General features: G+C 39.2%; 1 protein-coding gene and 1 non-coding gene across 2 annotated transcripts in view; one reads left to right on the forward strand and one right to left on the reverse strand.

The window, feature by feature from the left end:
* LOC136867115 (chondroadherin) overlaps positions 1–18,890 on the reverse strand; it is a 1,785,188-nt gene that overhangs the window by 23,862 nt on the left and 1,742,436 nt on the right. The gene's annotated exons all lie outside the window — the stretch shown is intronic.
* TRNAL-CAA (transfer RNA leucine (anticodon CAA)) lies at positions 8,182–8,258 on the forward strand. Its single transcript has one exon. It is a non-coding gene; the product is annotated as a tRNA-Leu (tRNA).

Here is an 18,890-nt window from a genome sequence, read left to right on the forward strand (position 1 = left end):
CTCAGTTTTACGGAAGGATAAGCTTCCTGGCCTCGATTTTATGTGGAAGGAAGTATTGTGTATTTCTATGGTGCTTGGTAACGAGGTACATGGTGTGTATAGGAATATGCATATTAAGATTACACAAGCACTCAGTCCCAAAGCCAGGAGAAATAAGAATACTCAGTTAAATTCCTAGATGCGGCCGGGCATTAAACCACAAGACATCTGAACCGAAGGCCACTACAATGATCATTCCACCGGGGAGCTAGACAAGATAAATAACAATCCAGCATAAAGAACAGACGTAATGGAAAGTTCAATGCAATGTTATGTTAATTATAGTCATCCAGATGAATGAAAATACCAGGAATTACTATTGGGAAACCGGTATATTGCATTAGAAACTGTACTGCCAACCCGAGGCAGTCAATGTTTACATGAAAGTCCGAAGGTTCAACCACTCGCAATAAAAACACACACATAATCAATACACTGTACATGAACTTGCAATGACTGTATGACTGTTCATTGATTATTTTGGCAAATTTTTTTTATAGTTATCCGTTTCAGGTACATCTACATATTTTTTAGCCTTGGTGTCTGCTTGTTTGTCTGTTTGATTTGTCTTAACTCCAAATCTATGAGATATTTTTCATAAAAATTTCAATTATAGAATCCGCCTATGCATGAGTAGGTTTTAGAGTCAATATAATTTCAAAATTCCTGAATGGGCTGGGTTGTTTATAGGAGTATCGAAACAGTGACTTTACTCTCCCACAAAATAACAAGGGCCAACCTTAATGGAGATCTACCAGTCTTGACAAAAATAAATTTCTAACACTTTTTCTGATTCATACTTTTTCGATAGGAGGATTAATAATGGTGATATTATTAACTGAATGTTTTACAATCTCATTCCAAATGGATATAGCTCAAAGACTGGCGCATAGAGCTGATTTATTGTAACTTGAAAGCTACTGGACACATTTCAACCAAACTTTATATTTAACATTTATCTATCCAAAGATAGGTTTTGAAGTTCATACAAGTTCAAAATCCCTGAATGCACTGGGGTTTGATGTTCATACATTTTTTAAACCCGTGAATGCACTGGAGTTTATAGGAAGACCGAAACAGTGATTTTCTCCGTAAAAATATTTATGTTATTGGCTTTAAGTCCCACAAACTACTTTTTTAGGTTTTCGGAGTCGCGTAGGTGCCGGAATTCTGTCCCGCAGGAGTTCTTTTACGTTACAGTAAATCTACCGACACGAGGCTGACGTATTTGGGCACCTTCAAATACCACCGCACTGAGCCAGGATCGAAACTGCCAAGTTGGGGTCAGAAGGCCAGCGCCTTAACCGTCTGAGCCACTCAGCCCGGCAAAATATTTATGATCATGCCTAATGGAATTCTACCGACCTGAATGGAACTCAGTTTCTAAACCTCTTCTGACATGTACAATTTTTCGATAGGAGGATTAATAAAGAAGACCTTAACGAAATATTTTACAGCCTACGCTCTAGTGGATAGTCCAAAACCGGTTGCACGAAGAGTCGATTTCTTATAACTGGAAAACTACTTAACATATTTTGACGAAATTTCGTTTGTAGAATACACCCATCCAAAGGTAGTTCATAGGTTTCAAACCATTTAAAAATCCCTGAATGGACTGGAGTTCTATAGGCAGGCCGAAACTGTGATTATACTTCCCTACAAAACATCCATGATCATTCTTAATGGAAATTTACCAAATTCAGAGAAATATTTCTAAAACCTTTCTCTCATGTACACTTTTCCGATAGGAGGACTAATAAGCGAGATATTATTAGTGTAAAGCTTGACAGTCTAAGTACAAGGGGACATAACCCAAATGCGGGTGTGCATAAAGCTGATTTCTTGTAACTGGAAAACTACTGGACATATGTCAACCAAACTAAATATTTAGAATCCATCTATACAACGGTACCTTTTAGGCTTCACTACTCACATTACCTTAAATGCACAGGCCACTGAAATGGATAATGGGTGCGATGTGCGTTTTATCCCGAACTGCAATAGACCACAGCAATCTTGAGTATTGAAGTAGTATGCAACTATCAAGTATAAATGTAAATACGCAAATACGTCTAGTGACCGTGATGAAGTTCCGAAATACCAGGGCGAAGATATTTGGTGGATTCTCGCATTCCCTATTCATGAAACGTATCCAGTGGTAATTCATGTAGAAGTTTATATGAAGATCTTCACACTTTCGATGTGTGGTTTTCACTGCCTAAAGAGAAAGGGATATTGTTCTGAATACATGGAACTTTAATGGTATTTATGAAACTTTGCAAAACTTATTGTGCTAGAGGACTATTACTCAAAAACATCAAAACATCCTAAGTGCTTCTCTAAGTTTCTGCTTCAGATCACTTGAAAGAACTTATATTCTTAATTGGTGCACCATGCTTTCTTAAAATTTCATATTTCCTTGTTTCTGCGCTGTTCCGGTGCCATACTTGAAACAGATGCCACCTGGATAACCTATGAAGCGCCACTGAAAAAAATTGATTTATGTTCTTAGCGCAAATAATCGCAAAACATCAATGAGTATTTCAAAAGTTTAGACATTTACGGATACAATCATGGTTTATATAGGAACAAATGGGGTCAATTTTTTAACTGTATTTGAAGTTGGAGTTACGAAATGAATAATCTTATGTTTACATCTTAAAATTTGATCTTCCTTACGACAGCGAGCAAGTGAAGCAGTTGGGGTTTGTTTATACTATCTATTCATAACAAGCAGCTGGCGAGGACTTAAAAGTCATGCTTCCCAACTTTCCTTGTACTGTCAAGAAGATAGTTAGTACGCATTTCAGCACAAGTCAAGAAGTCGAAAAATTATTTTTGTCCAGTTAGATCGGGAAAACTGTACACTATGCTTCGTGGCCATTCTTTTTTTGTCGATACCTTCATTCTTCCAACTATTGAACCTCTTTTAGTCTTCCCATTTTGTCTAAAAGAGAATGGTTGCCCCGCTTTTCTCTTAAAATATCCATCGCCACCACAATCACCAGCACAGGGAAAAAGGTATGAAGAAAAACATTTAGAAACATATATGAACTTCCACTCCACCTGTAAGTTAATATCTTGATTCATGCCATGACGGCATTTGCTTTTTATTATTCTTGATGAAAAGAACGATTATGGAATACATTTTCGCGGTATTGATAGAACTCTTGTTACTGTGACATTCGACTGAAAGAACTGTCTGAAGAGCATGACTCTACATCTTATAGTCTGAAATGTAGCAGTGGAAGGGAGAAAACAGCGGTCGGAGAACCTTTAAAAAAGGTGAACAATTCCGTTGAAGGTCAGAGGAGACGAAGACTGCGAGACACCTCATCTCTTTATGGATCGTCCCCTGAGGGTTAGACATCCCACAGTACTCTTGCTCCAGGGGACACAAAACACTTTACTTAACATGTTTCGCTCCGAACAACAGTCTATTTACCCAATAACAGCCCCACTACATAAGGTGCACAAGAGAATACAACAGGAAACAAATTTATCTGATGGCTTCGAAGCGCCCTCAGAATTCGCTTATCAAACTTCCTGTCTCATATTCTTTTCGTTTCCGTTGAACTTCATTCACGTCGTCTGCAGTAGTTCATGGCTGGACTAAATATGTTATTAGAAAGTATAAGATATACTTATCAGAAAACACGATGCACGTAGTAAACAATGCTACATTACAGACTGTCCAGCTCACACTATTGTATATTATAAATTACGCATATTTGACACGATATGATTCATATCACCTAGTATATCATCAGTATTAAGTCATATTTAATTAGTAATTGGTATGGATCTTGAAGAATGATAAACCATTAGTTCGTCAAATTTGTTTCAATTACTTACTTAAGTTGTGTGTGCATTTGTATATGATGATGCTGGATTTAGAATGTTAAGCTAGCAGTACTTCTTGAAATATTTTCTTTCCATAGAATTGCTTGTTGTACTCTTGCTGTAGTAGTAGTAGTAGTAGTAGTAGTAGTAGTTACGACAGTGTAATATTTTGAAATACTTAAGGTGCGTGTGAATTTGTATATGATGGTACTGCAATGATAACCTAGTAGTAAGCTCAACGTATGGTATTGTAAGCCGAAGTGTTAAGCACTGGAAATACTTAAGTTGTGTGTGAATTTGTATATGATGATGCTGGATTTAAAATGTTAAACTAGTAGTATTTCTTGTAATACTTTCTTTCCATGAAATTGCTTGTTACACTCTTGTTGCAGTAGTAGTTCTAGTTCTAGTTGTTGTTGTTGTTGAGTAATTACGTTTTAACTTTATTATTACACTACTGTAAGTGATCATTGTCACCGGGATATTTCCCAATTGCGATGTATTGGTTAATAATAATACTCGATATCAGTCATTCATCATTGATCTGCATTTTGGGCTGTCGTCCAGGTAGCAGAGTTTCTAACAATTCTTTACCCAGTCTGTTCTTAAAATGATTTCAAAGAAATTGGAAATGTATCTAGTACAACACTTGTTAAATTATTCCAATCATTAATTCCTATTCCTAAAAAATCCCCAAACTCTTTTTTGAATTGTAACTTTATCTTAATTTTACGGTCTTTACACTTAATACACCAATCAAACTTATTCGTCTACTAATGACATTCCAAATCATCTCACCACTGACAGCTCGATACGCTAAGACAAATATGAATTTCACCTCCCACCTGGATAATGTTTAGATTTCAGTGTCAAACGCCTTGGCTGAATTGTCAGTGTCGGGCCTTCGTTTTGGATGGTCCCGGGTCGGGTATTTCAGCTACATCGGTCTTATTTATCTCGTTCGGACCGCAGGTATTTGTGTTAGTCACAATACACACTATATACCACACTTCAAACCACCACAAAAACGTGAAAAAGTGCATGCGACCCTACTCACAGGTTGATGACAGGATGGAAATCCGCTCATAAAACAGGTACAAGTCCATAAATGCGGCACAGCCCAAACACGGGACCCGGGAAGTATGCGGGAACCGTGGTAGAAGAGGAAGAAGAAATATACCTTCCACCGTGAAAGAAACATCAGCAAGAAAGTGAATACGAACAAATGGAAACATAAAATGTCCTTTAATGGACGGTATATTATTTATAAGAGTTCGAAAACCTAGTTATTTGGCCCCTTAGAACAAATGTAATTTTCATATTGGTAATTTGAAGGTAGCTTAAAATTCCTAACAATATGAATGAATACAAACCGAGATAGACGGCATAAAAGCTGATCGTGGACCATACAATGAAACCGATAAATCACTCTTCACGTCAGGGATGGGTTTGTTTCTGTGATTTAAGCAGTAATGCCACCTAGCTGAGATGAATGGCATCAGTACTGCAACTCACTGGCAGTCTGTGCAATGTTATTGTTGATTAGTATCAGATACTACACACAACACTATCCTCCACCACAATAACACGCAGTTACCTACACATGGCAGATGCCGCCCACCCTCATCGGAGGGTCTGCCTTACATGGGCTGCACTCGGCTAGAAATTGCCACACGAAATTATTATTATTAGGATCAGATGCTTTGGAACGCGTTCCTAAACACATAAAGGCGTATTTTCCTGCCATTTCGAAAAAAATGTGTATGAAATTCTTTATAGAATACCTATTTTGAAGGTAACTCATTGCACCTTTATTTTGTGATACCAAGATCGATAGCTGCAGTCGCTTTAAGTGCGGCCAGTATCCAGTATTCCGGAGATAGTAGGTTCGAACCCCACTATCGGCAGCCCTGAAGATGGTTTTCCGTGGTTTCCCATTTTCACACCAGGCAAATGCTGGGACTGTACCTCAATTAAGGCCACTGCCGCTTCCTACCCACTCCTAGCCTTTTACCGTCACATAGTCGCCATAAGACTGTGTCGGTGTGACGTAAAGCAACCAGCAAAATAAGAGAAAAAATTTGTGATACGTAAGTTTAATTATTTTCCCATCATTAGGTTCTTAACGAATAAACATATGCATGTCCAGTAAATACAAACATATTAATGGCCGCTATTTTGAAATGGTAAGCGTTTAAAAAAATAAAATAAACCAGTGTTTGAACTTTGAACTGAAACTTTAAAAATATGCTTTCCAAATTTCATCTCAGTTATTCCATTGCAGTTTAGCCATGATTGAGCGAGAAAGAAACAGAGGTCTTACAGTGACAGTATATTAGTAAGTCGTCTGCATAACGATGATAGCTACAATTATTTAAATTGGACGAAATGTCGTTTATGTAAAAATAAAGGGCAAAGGGCCTAAAATACTGCCCTGCGGGGTTCCTGTTTCTTTCTTCTGTAAAAAATCGATTTAACGAGAGGTATGCTCGGAAAATGAGGTTGTTGCTGAGGTTTTCCTATCCTAAAGGAACGAAGTATGTTTCAAGTCCTACTAGAATTCATATCACAAGCAAGTAAATTTACGGTTTCTAACGCGTTGGCCGTGCGGTTAGGGCCGCGGATTTATGAGCTTGCATTCGGGAGATAGTGGGTTCGAATCTCAACGTTCGCAGCCCTGAAGATGGTTTTCCATAGTTTCGCATTTTCATGAGAGGCAAATGCTGGGGCTGTACCTTAATTCAGGCCACGGATGCTACCTTCCTAATTCCAGCCCTTTCAAATCCTTGCATCGCGTGGCCAAAATCCTTCGATGTGTTAATCCGGCGTTAAACCACTAGTAATAAAAATGTTAGAATCAATTCAATTTCCAATAATTTATGTTTTATATATATATATCTCCTGCAATGGATAATTAAGAAAATTGTGTTTTTAGTTCATCATGTCCGGTTAGACACACTGTGCACAACACTTCAGGGCCACTTCAATATGTATTTACAGGAAGAAGTAAACATTCATTTTACTGTTTCTTCAAAGAATAGATAGAACGACAGATATCGTCATTCATCAATAATGGATTCCTTGATTCTTCGATCGCAACGTCATACCAATGACCTGTGCAACTACAATATGTAACTCAGAACCATAGACATGTTCCAGGAGTCAAACAGAGGTCGTAAAGGTATCCGGAGCTCTCAAATGGAACAAACTCCGTCTTTCTTAATCCGAAGTCAGGTGAGGAAAAGAAAATGCCTCTGAACTTATTGCTTAAACACCCACGTTATTATAAAACATAAAATTATGTTCGTTTGTTTTCGATTTCGGAACCTGCCAATTTAGTCTCAGTTTGTGAACGGATGCATGAGGAAAAAATACTTGCCGGAATACGAAGGAACAGCTATTTTTGAGTTGTACATAAACTAGCAGAATAGTAGCAGACTATCACTTAAGGAAAGAAGGGAAGAAGCGCACGAACTCAAGGATTTCTGTGTTTAAATGGACTTTGAATATCGTCTGATTCAGTCAAGAGAGGATATCAGGATGGCTGTCAAGAATAACCTAAGATAAATACTATATTCCAAAAAGCGTAAAATAATACACCAAGTACATATGTGTTTGAATATTGATGTAACTGAAGGGTTGTGTACAAACCTTCCAAGACACTTTGATTGATTTGAACTAGCACTGTTAACGGAGCGGTTGTTTAAGGAGCGGAGGCTCCAGGCGCTTTCAATCGGTGCCTCCGGAGAACCTCCGATTGAATTACAAGCGCGTAATCGAAACAGACTTTCAACGTATTAGGTCGTGTTACGTACATGTAGTACGTGTTGAAGAGATGTTAAGTACAGAACAAAAATGGCCAGCAGGACACCAGTGCGGTCGTGAAAATTCAATATTCATTGACATGCCCCACAACGGGCGACTTAAACGCACTCTACAGTGTGCTAGCAGCAGTGCCAGACCTGTAGCTCAGATCCTTTCAAACAGAACAAAGATGGCCTAGGCCACCATAGCTCAATTGGTAGAGCAACCGACGCGAAATCGGGAGGTTGTGGGTTCGGATTCCTCTGGTGTCCGGCTGGCCATTTTTGTTCTGTACTTAACATCTCTTCAACACGTACTACATGTACGTAACACGACCTAATACGTTGAAAGTCTGTTTCGATTACAATGCGGTCGTGAAAATTAATTATTCATTGACATGCCCCACAACGGGCGACTTAAACGCACTCTACAGTGTGCTAGCACAGTGCAAGACCTGTAGCTCAGATCCTTTCAAACAGAACAAAGATAGCCTAGGCCACCATAGCTCAATTGGTAGAGCAACCGACGCAAAATCGGGAGGTTGTGGGTTCGGATCCCACTGGTGTCCGGCTGGCCATTTTTGTTCTGTACTTAACATCTCTTCAACACGTACTACATGTACGTAACACGACCTAATACGTTGAAAGTCTTTTTCGATTACAATGCGGTCGTGAAAATTCAATATTCACAAGCGCGTAGCTTAAACTTGGTACGGGGAAATGAACGAGCATTTGTACAGGAATTTAGAACTTGTCGCTATTAATGTGAGAAACTACGCCCCTCCGTTAATACTTTAGTTATTTGGCGATATTACAGATAGCCTTCTTACGTACAAACATAATGATTATGTAACAGAACCTCCGATTGAATTACAAGCGCGTAGTGTGAACTTGGTACGGGAGAAATGAACGAGCATTTTCTCAGGAACTTATAACTTGTCACTATTATCGTGAAAAACTAGGTCCCTCAGTTAACACCTTTATTATTGGACGATATTACAGATAGCATTCTTACGTACAAACATTGAATGACAAGAGCGTAGTGTGAACTTCATACGGGAGGAATGAACGAGCATTTTCACAGGAATTTATAACTTGTCGCTATTATTGCGCGAAACTACGCTTCTCCTTTAACCTTTTTTAAAATGCTATTTCTTCGGGGCGTCGACCTATAAAGATCCTTTGCCCCTACTTGCACCATATGTGAGGAAACCTACGTGTATTACCTATGTAATGTATTATCAGGCACTGCACTGGTTAAAACCTGATAAGAGACGTGAATATCATATACTTGTCTTAATACACAAACTCCTGCATAGTAACTCCCCCCCGGTATATTTCATCTAAACTTCACTTCCTCTCTTCCTTCCATAATCGTAACACTCGCTCGAGCTCCACTTTAGCTATTCCTCTTCACCACTCTTCTGTGTATAATAAATCTTTCATTGTAACCGGATCCAGGCTTTGGAATTCCCTGCCAGTAAGTGTCAGGAGCATTGACTCCTTCCTCAAATTTAAAATATCTTGCCGAGACTTCCTGTTGAGAGATACCGATTGAAGTGTGTATTGGTGTGTATTGTGTGCGTGTGATTGGTAATTGTAAAATTAAAAATTGTTTCTGTTAGTTTTATATAATATAAACGTAAGTGTAGTTGATAAGTGTGTACATTGTAAGTGTATGTGCAAGTGTCTGTGTGAGATAGAAAAGAGGACTGAAGTAACGAGATAATAAGCTGCATATTGTGTGGATGTGTAACTTTAGCTTAATTTAGGAAATAGTATAATTAGTGTAATTAGTAATAGGCAACCTTAATATTATTTATTGTATTGTGGTTAAGTGTAAGAGAGGGCCGTGTGCCCTAACTTCGCCACATGAAAGAAGCCATAATAAATAAATAAATAAATAAATAAAAATGTAAGTGGCGGAAGTGTAAGGTGTTGAATGTGAGGAAAGGAACGTTAAGGATGACACAAACACCCAATCCCCAGACCAGGGATATTAATAATGCACAATACAAAAGGCTGACCCGGCCGGTAATCGAACCTAGAGCCACCGGGTGACAGACGGACGCGTTACCACCTACACCGCGACGCCGAATCTTATGGGGTCATTTGTGCCATGTTTTACAGCGCAGCACTTACAGACTTGAACCGCTTGAACTCCGTCCGCTGGTAAATAATCATCCCATATTTCTGCACGTCTTTCGCGTTTTTTACATATGTCCAGAAATTAAAAGCGAATTCAAATTTAACTTGAAACTACTGTATTCTAGCGCCAATATAATGGGAATATTTCCATAATAATGATAATAATAATGAACGAAGTGTACTATGTAAGTTCTGCACAGGTAGGGCCTGCACTTTTCTGAGAAACAACTGAACCTATTTAGATATATTGTTCGTTGTATCTACAGGGTTTATACCTACTGGTATATGGGATATGAATTGTATGTCGATATAATTACATTTTCTTGATAACAAATGAGAGGATGCATTAATTATTCTGAATGACTATACATTCTTTATTAAGGGGTGTTGTGTGGAATACTGGTGATATAGATAAATATTTGTGTATGTAGGCAACGATTTTTATAGGGCGCCTACATTCATGGACGTAAGTTTGAAATTACAGCCCACTGCGTTCTTACACTCGGAGCTACTGTTGCGAATAGGAGGCGGCCCTCAGGTTAACCTCCGGAGCTCCGTAACTGCTTTGCCTCCATCGGTAGTACCGGATATCACTGGAGTAGCGCTGCAATCGTATTATCAGATTCAATCAACAAGAGAACCGCCTCCTCTTCACAGCGCTAATTTGAACCCATTAATGCATAAAAACCGAATTAAATTTGTATTAAGCGCATCGTGCAGAGTATTTTAAAATGCATTTACATATCATGTTAACATATGAACATAGCTGTACCATTCGAACGTCGTACTGTAAAGCAGAAAGCTCGACGGCCACGAACTAAACTTTCAGACAGAATATTCCCCACTTCATTAGGTACTTTCGTGACTCCTGCATCGTTGACCGCTGTGACGTACACAAAATAATATGCATGCCTATAAACATACACTCATGCAAATTAATAATAGAAACAAATATCATAAACGTAGAAAAAAGAAAACTCTTGATGCGATATTCGCAATAAACTAATCAACTTAAAATGTACTTTACAAAGGGGATCAATCCAGGGTAAATACATCTTTGACGAAGCATAATTACTATTACCTATGATTTTAGTCTATGGACTAGCATAGAATAATCATGTTCAAGTAGTCCAGGGTCAAGTCCCTTCTCTCCCGTGAATATAACATTTTTCGAAGGGGAGTCTGAACTCACTAAATCAAATATGTTTGCATTTGTATATTTTCGTTCTAAATAAATAACTTAGAATTTTCTGATTATTTTTGGTGAATCAGATGTTAATAATCAGGTTCTAGAAACAACTTCTTGAAGTTTACTAAAATAAAAAATTAAAAACTTAGAACATTTTTATGAAAACATACTGAAAGCTCTATAAATTATATGAAACATTTAACATCGATTTAAAAATAAAAGAAACTCTCATATTGAGTCAATTTTTCTCACATCCGTTGAGCATTTAAAATTAACCTCATTTTTAATCAGCGGTATGTGGCAACTAGTATGTTTATTAAGAACTTTCACGCTCTCATTTGTTGCTATAAAACGACGTATTTTGTTCAAACGTCTGCTAAAATGTTGTTATTGGGCCACTAAAGTTAAATTAGGACTGTTGGAGACTGTATTATAGAACTTGTACTAAAGTATGTAGTTCACATGCCTCCCACTGATGCCCCTGCGTAAAAGTCTGAGGTTTCAACGAATTTCTACTGAGAGCTTCAGGAGTGCAGTCACCTGTTTGGTAATTAGTTTATAGTTATGTGTTTGGTTACTTTGAATTTGAATGTTTATAACATCTGACATATCGAGATAGAATACATCTATCATTTTGTTCTGGAACTGGGTCCCTCGGTACAATCTCCAATGTACATCAGACTTCCTTTAATAATTTCAGACCGGGCGAGTTGCCCGTGCGCGTAGAGGTGCGCGGCTGTGAGCTTGCATCCGGGAGGTAGTAGGTTCGAATCCCACTATCGGCAGCCCTAAAAATGGTTTTCCGTGGTTTCCCATTTTCACACCAGGCAAATGCTGGGGCTGTACCTTAATTAAGGCCACGGCCGCTTCCTTCCAACTCCTAGGCCTTTCCTATCCCATCGTCGGCATAAGACCTATCTGTGTCGGTGCGACGTAAAGTCTCTAGCAATAATAATAATAATAATAATAATAATAATAATAATAATAATAATAATAATAATAATAATAATAATTTCAGAACAATAGGGGCTAGTGAAAATATAGTAACTGACTTGAAAAGAGGAAGGTCTGAAGAGTCATTCAAGGACAGAATGCCCAATCGTGAACGTGAGCTGAGTAGGTATACAACATTTTGTGCTGAAATCGAAGTTCGGGACGAGAGCAAAAAGTAGTATAAGTCATCTACACTGCTTGGCAACAAAATCGAAGTATCAGGAAGAAATGCTCGGATGTCAATGTAACTTCGTACACGTACACACCATTGGTGGATATGTACACGATTAGAGTTCCAATTCTCTGTGACAGGTAGAATGGCCACCAGAGTACACTAGTGTTGTTACCAGGCCTGGGAGGGCATATGAGGGGCGTGGACAGCGTTAGATGTTGAGTGATCACTGTGAAGGACACGGAGATGCCGCGTACTCGTGTGAGACAGTGTTATCAGCACCTGGCAGAGTTTGAAAGTGGCCTCATTATTGGTCTCCGTTTGGCCGGCTGGTTGAATCGTGCGATATCCAGATTTGTGGGGCATTCGGATGTGATATTGGACTGTATGGGAATGTGAGGACTGGTATACTCATTGTCAAGGTTCCGGTTGACCACGTCTGACCACCACAAGAGAGGATCACCGTATTGTGCACCAAACACATCGTAATCCGTTCACATCTGTGCCAGCCATCAGAGAATAAGTAATGGACACTGCAACATGCTGTGTCATCCCGCACCATTAGTCGGTGACTAGCAGCAGCAGAACAAAGGATTCTTCATTCCATGCATACACTGCCGTTAACACCAGAACACAAACGGCTGCGTTTGGAGTGGTGTCGTGATCCGGAAGCATAGGCTGCTGATGAATGGCGTCGCGTTGTGTTCAGCGATGAATCACGGTTCTGCACTCCCCCGGATGACCATTGTCTGCGAGAATACGGTGGCGATCAGTAGAGAGGTCTCATTCTTCCAATACTTTGGCTAGGCACAGAGGTGTTACTCCTGGCATCATGGTGTGGGGGCTGTTCAGGTCACGGCTGGTGGTGATTGACGGAATTCTGAGGGCACAACGGTACATCACAAACATCCTGCGTCCTCATGTGTTACGTCTCATGCGACAGTATCGTGCTGTCACTTTTCAACAGGACAATGCTTGTCCACACATGGTACGTATCTCTATGAACGGTCTGCGTAATGTTATCCCCGTGGCAAGCAAGATCCCCAGATCTGACCCTGATAGAATATGTCTGGTACCAGCTGGGACGTCAAGTCAGTTCCAGTGCCAGTATCCAGGATATCAAGGACCAGTTACAGCAGTTGTGAGTCAGCCTGCCTCAGGAGAGGATACAACAACTTTCTGATACCCTTCGCAACCGAATCAGTCCATGCATTCAGCCCGGAGGAGGTGCAACGTCATACTGATAAATGGGATCGTACTGACAAGTTCTTTGTAAATTTGACTTAGTTTTGTAATCACTGAAATAACACCACATACCCCCTCAACACGTGAAATTTCATTTCGTTTCCTACTCCTCTTTTGGGTGCTTGAATATTTTTGCCAGCCAATGTATTTCGGAAATTAATAAATGGCATGTGGCCTCCGAAGAGGCCTGGTGCAGGTCATTCATGCTGTCACCGTATAGGTGACCTCCGCGTATATGAGGATGCCCCAAGCCATCGGAATTAACTAATGAAGTTTAAAATCCCCGACCCAGACGGGAATCGAATCCGGGACCCTCTGGACCAAAGGCCAGCACGATAATCATTTAGCCACAGAGCCGGACATTTCGGAAGTGAAATTTATCGAACTTCATATACATTTCCAGAGAATTGAATATAAACATAAGTTTCATAACTAGTAACAAAATCTTGCACAAAATTTACAACCGTAATGTACACTATGAAATTACAAAATGGTTAGTAATTCCGGAGCATATGAAAACCTTATTTCCGAAACGTACCAAATCCAAAAATGCCAATTTTACAGGAAACATAGAAACTTTCTGGTACTCACATCTGTTCGAATATGTGCCTTTAACTTTTAGATACGGTAACAGATATCATATTACACTGCCTGTCAATTATTTCTCTTTATTCGACTTGGGTTAGTGATTGGTTGACATTAATTTTCTTCAAGAAATGGATTTCAGTGATTCGGTATATTTGTCGTAAAAAAGAACATACGCTTACCGTTAACATAAGTAAACTTCAGTAAACATGATTAAATCTTATTACAATGCTAAAAAGAGAAAGATGTTCCACCTAGTCAATACAATAATATTGTTGCACGAATTAATGTAACAACATATTTAATATGTTATGCGACCGGTTTCGACATATTTCCATGTCATCATCATTTTTTTTAACCTCAAGATCTACATCAAGATGCTCAAGAACCTCTACATGAATTTCTATTTTTAATTCAAGAAAAGTGTCATAAGTGTTCCAATTGTGTTGACTTCTTGCCATTTTTGTGTCGGCTGATGATGACATGGACATATGTCGAAACCGGTCCCATAACATATTAAATATGTTGCTACATTAATTCGTGCAACAATATTATTGTATTGAATAGGTGGAACATCTTTCTCTTTTAGCATTGTAATTATTAGTTCAATACGGATCAGTGATGAAGTTTTTAACTTTAAATTAAATCTTATATTTAAAATGTGGATAAAAATTCAAATGCATCGACATCAAACGTACCGTTGAACAGAAACTATATTTCTGATCAGCCCATTTTGATCTGTAGAGGAAGAAATGAAAGAATTTCCTCATTTTCATTCAATGGACGATAATTATTCACCGAGCGAGATGGCCATGCGATTAGGGGCAAAAAGCTATGAGCTTGCAATTGGGAGGTAGTGGGTTCGAACCCCACTGTCGGCAGCCCTAAAGATGTTTTTCCGTGGTTTCCGATTTTCACGCCAGACAAATGCTGGGCCTGTACTTTAAATAAGTCCACGGCCGTTTCCTTCCCACTCGTAGCCCTTTCCCATCCTTGCATCGCCGAAAACTATCGATGTGTTACTGTGACGTTCAAACACTATCCAAAAATAAAAATAAAAGAATTCTCGTAAGACTGGTCGGACATCAGTCAGCATGGGTCGGCTGCTAAAGTGAAACTGACTAGAAAATTCAGATCAGTGTCTATTTTCATGCCAAGAAATATTTCCTTATTTTCCCGAATATTTAGCTTTAGACCCCAGTTTTCACTGAAATGTATTTCTATGACTTTTCCAGTCCCTCTAAAATTATGATTACTATAACAGATATTTTCTGCGAATGCGGAATATTGTTTTATATTGTATCATCTTAAAATCTTATAAATAGCACTGAACTAGTATCCAGCCAGTCCTTCCTATATACATTTTTAATATTATCGTTGCAAGTGAGCCTTGAAAACCTTATTTGCAAAATGTAACAAATCCAAAATTTCAAAATTGAGATAAAAGGTGGTATCACTTCCTTGAACTTACTTCTATATGTAGCTTGACAAATGTTGTGCTAGAGATGCCACCTCCCATGTCCTTTTTACGACAAACATACCGAATCCACGATGCTTTTCATGCCAAGACATACTGAATCCATTTATCCACTCAGAGGTTCTGTTTTATGTCACATGACAACATAAACATCATGGCGATTTTTACATCGTTCGCCGAACGGTTTTGATTGTTTGATGCTGTTTTTGAGGAGTGAGTGCAAATAATTTGTATTATTACGTCTGGAAAATGGAATCGGATATATGTGACGAGTTTTGTGACGAATCACAGGACACGGAAAGGCCTAGAAAGCGGGAAGTTCGAAGGCAGAGTTGAAGAAATCTATCAGCAAGCAGAAAAAATATAAGACAAAGGTAAAGAAAAACTAAAATGTTACCGAACGAAAAACTTTTGTGGTGCTGGTAATTTGGATGAAACTCAAATTCTGGAAAAGTAAAAATATTGTGTAGCAAAAAAACTTTATAGCATATTTTCTGAGCTTAACCTCTCCCTTGCGGCGAAGGCCTAACCGAAGTAAACAACAAGACTCGCGAAAAACGTGAGTTTGAAGTACAAAGTGGAAATGGTACTGTTATTGTATGTAGAGACCCATTTTTAAGCATATTAAACGTTGGCAGAAGGAAAGTGAAAATGGAGCTCTTTCTATGTTTTTGCCACGAACCTATTACGCTGGCGTAGCAGGGGAAGAGATGATACTCCCACGTGGCGCGTCCCAGATGGCGGATAGCTGGGGGTGGGGGGGTCCTAACCGACTTTCCGGCGGACTTGAGCGAAATAAAATAGCTCTCGCGGACCAAATATGGATGGGGAAGGCAGGCGAAGAATACACCGACGGTATCCCCTGCCTGTCATAAGAGGCGACTAGAAGGGCCGACCAAGGGATGATCGAATTAGAACCATGAGACTACTTGTAATTAGTACCACCACGCGGGGAACACCATGGGTCGCTTGTGTTAGGTACACAATAGGTTTGTAATTAATAGCGAGAGTGTATGAATCAGGGGGAGTTTTACAGTATAGCTGGGGACAAATCATGACGACCTCGCCTCACACTACTACTTTGCAGCGGCAGCTCTGTGTCTATTAGCGACTTATAGGATTTACTACCTCAACTGCAGCCAGAGTTGCCAAATCGGCTACTGCACTCTACATGAAGAAAGGGTAAATTCTACAGAGAGTGAGGGAGAAAGTGGTTTGGCAGCCTCTCCAAAACAAACAAGGATCACTTAGAACTTGTTAACTCAGCAGGGTGCAGGGTGTGATTAACTACCGGCTTCCAGCTCGCTTCCAGGAACTGAGGTCGTCATGTTTTGTCCCCAACTATACCTGTGATTAGTACCACTCTATGAGCGACACCATGGGTCTGCCTTGCCTATGATTAGTAGCCACTATGACAGGAACACCACGGGATAGTACGAGTCCTTGTGACTAGTGCACGTATGCGAGGGACACCATAGGTTTGTGTAGTCTGTAAATGGCGCCGCAATGTAAGAAACACCATAGGGCTGAGTTACATGTGCGCATTACATCACCTGTGAGTGGTACCGTAATGTGTGGAATACCGCGAGTCTACACTACTTTCGAATTAATACCGCAAAATTACAAATACCATGGTTCTACTTTCCAAGCCATAAGTACCATTATGAGGGGCCGATGACCTGGATTTTGGGCCCCTTTAGACTATAAGCATCATCGATTCAGGATTGTGCTTTAAAAGCATTCCCTTGTTTAGTAATTCTATTGTTTAACTCTAGTTTCGGGGAATGTGGGGCATTGCGGGTCGGATCCACTGATTGTTTTAAATTCATATCCATCCATACATTCTTCGTCATCACGTTTTGAATTCTGGTCAGTGGATGATTTTGGACTTTTGAATTGTCATTACATTTTGTCTCATTTCGTACCATTAGGGGCTGATGACGTAGATGTTAGGCCCCTTTAAACAGCAAGCATCATCATTATCATCTATGGTTTTGACCCCCTTAAGTGAGCATAGATTACTTAAGAAATGGGTGAAATATGAGTAATTTTTGAATCGATTATCGCAAGTTCCTTGCTAGCCATATACAGGACGCTTAAAGACATGATGTCATCCAATTACTTACAGCTATGGGACTCAGATTGGATGACATGCCATTCAACAAATCTATACTATATAATTATACTTAATGCTATTCTAAGAAAATGCGACATAAGTAATACCGATGTAGTTCATGATGATTTAACTTATTAAGTTTGTCACACCACATTTCAAAAGCTTCTATTCTCTTTCTTTCCGAGCTAGTTATCGTCCATGTTTCATTTCCATACAATGCCACGCTCCAGATGAATGCCTTCATAAATATCTTTCTAATTCCTATATCAATGTTTGAAGTAAGCAAATTTATTTTCTTAAGAAAGCTCTTCCTTCCTTGTGCTAGTCTGCATTTTATGTCCTCCTTATTTCTGCCATCGTTAGTTATTTTACTACCCAAGTAACAATATTCATCTACTTCCTTTAAGACATAATTTCGTAATCCAATATTTCCTGCATCACCTGCCTTCGTTTGACTGCACTCCATTACTTTTGTTTTGGACTTATTTATTTTCATCTTGTACTTCTTACACAAGACTTCGTCCATACCATCCAGCTTCTCGGGATCTTCTGCAGTCTCAGAAACTGTATCTTGTGCTTCGTGAATAAATAAAGAAACAATATCATCGGCAAATCTCAAGGTCTTGATTTCCTCTCCTTGGATTGTGATTCTCTTTTCGAATTCCTCTTTGTTTTCCTTTACTGCCTGTTCTATGTACACATTGAAAAGGAGGGGGGACAAAAAGCAGCCTTGTCTCACTCCTTTCTGAATTGCTGCTCCTTTTTCAAAGCCCTAGATTCCTAGGATTGCAGACTGATTTTTATACAGATTGTAGATAATTCTTCGTTCTCGGTATCTGATCTCTATCACCTTCAGAATCTTAAATAGGTTGGTCCAATAAACATTATCGAACATTATCGAAGATCTACAAACGCCGTATACGTGGGCTTACCCTTCTTAATTCGATCCTCTAGGATCATACGTAAAGTCAGGATTGCTTCACGTGTTCCTACATTTCTTCTGAACCCAAATTGATCTGCTCCCAACTCAGCTTCAACTTGTCTTTCCATTCTTCTATAAACAATACGTGTTAAAATTTTGCATGCATGTGATACTAAACTAATGGTGCGGTAGTTTTCACACTTGTCGGCACCGGCTTTCTTCAGAATAGGTATAACAACATTCTGCCGGAAATTGGATGGCACTTTTCCTGTCTTCTACATTTTACACACTAAATGGAATAACCTTGCCATGCTGGGTTCTCTTCAGGCAGTCAGTAATTCAGAGGGAATATCATCAA

Source organism: Anabrus simplex, chromosome 3 (assembly GCF_040414725.1).
Source record: "Anabrus simplex isolate iqAnaSimp1 chromosome 3, ASM4041472v1, whole genome shotgun sequence".
NCBI lineage: Eukaryota > Metazoa > Arthropoda > Insecta > Orthoptera > Tettigoniidae > Anabrus > Anabrus simplex.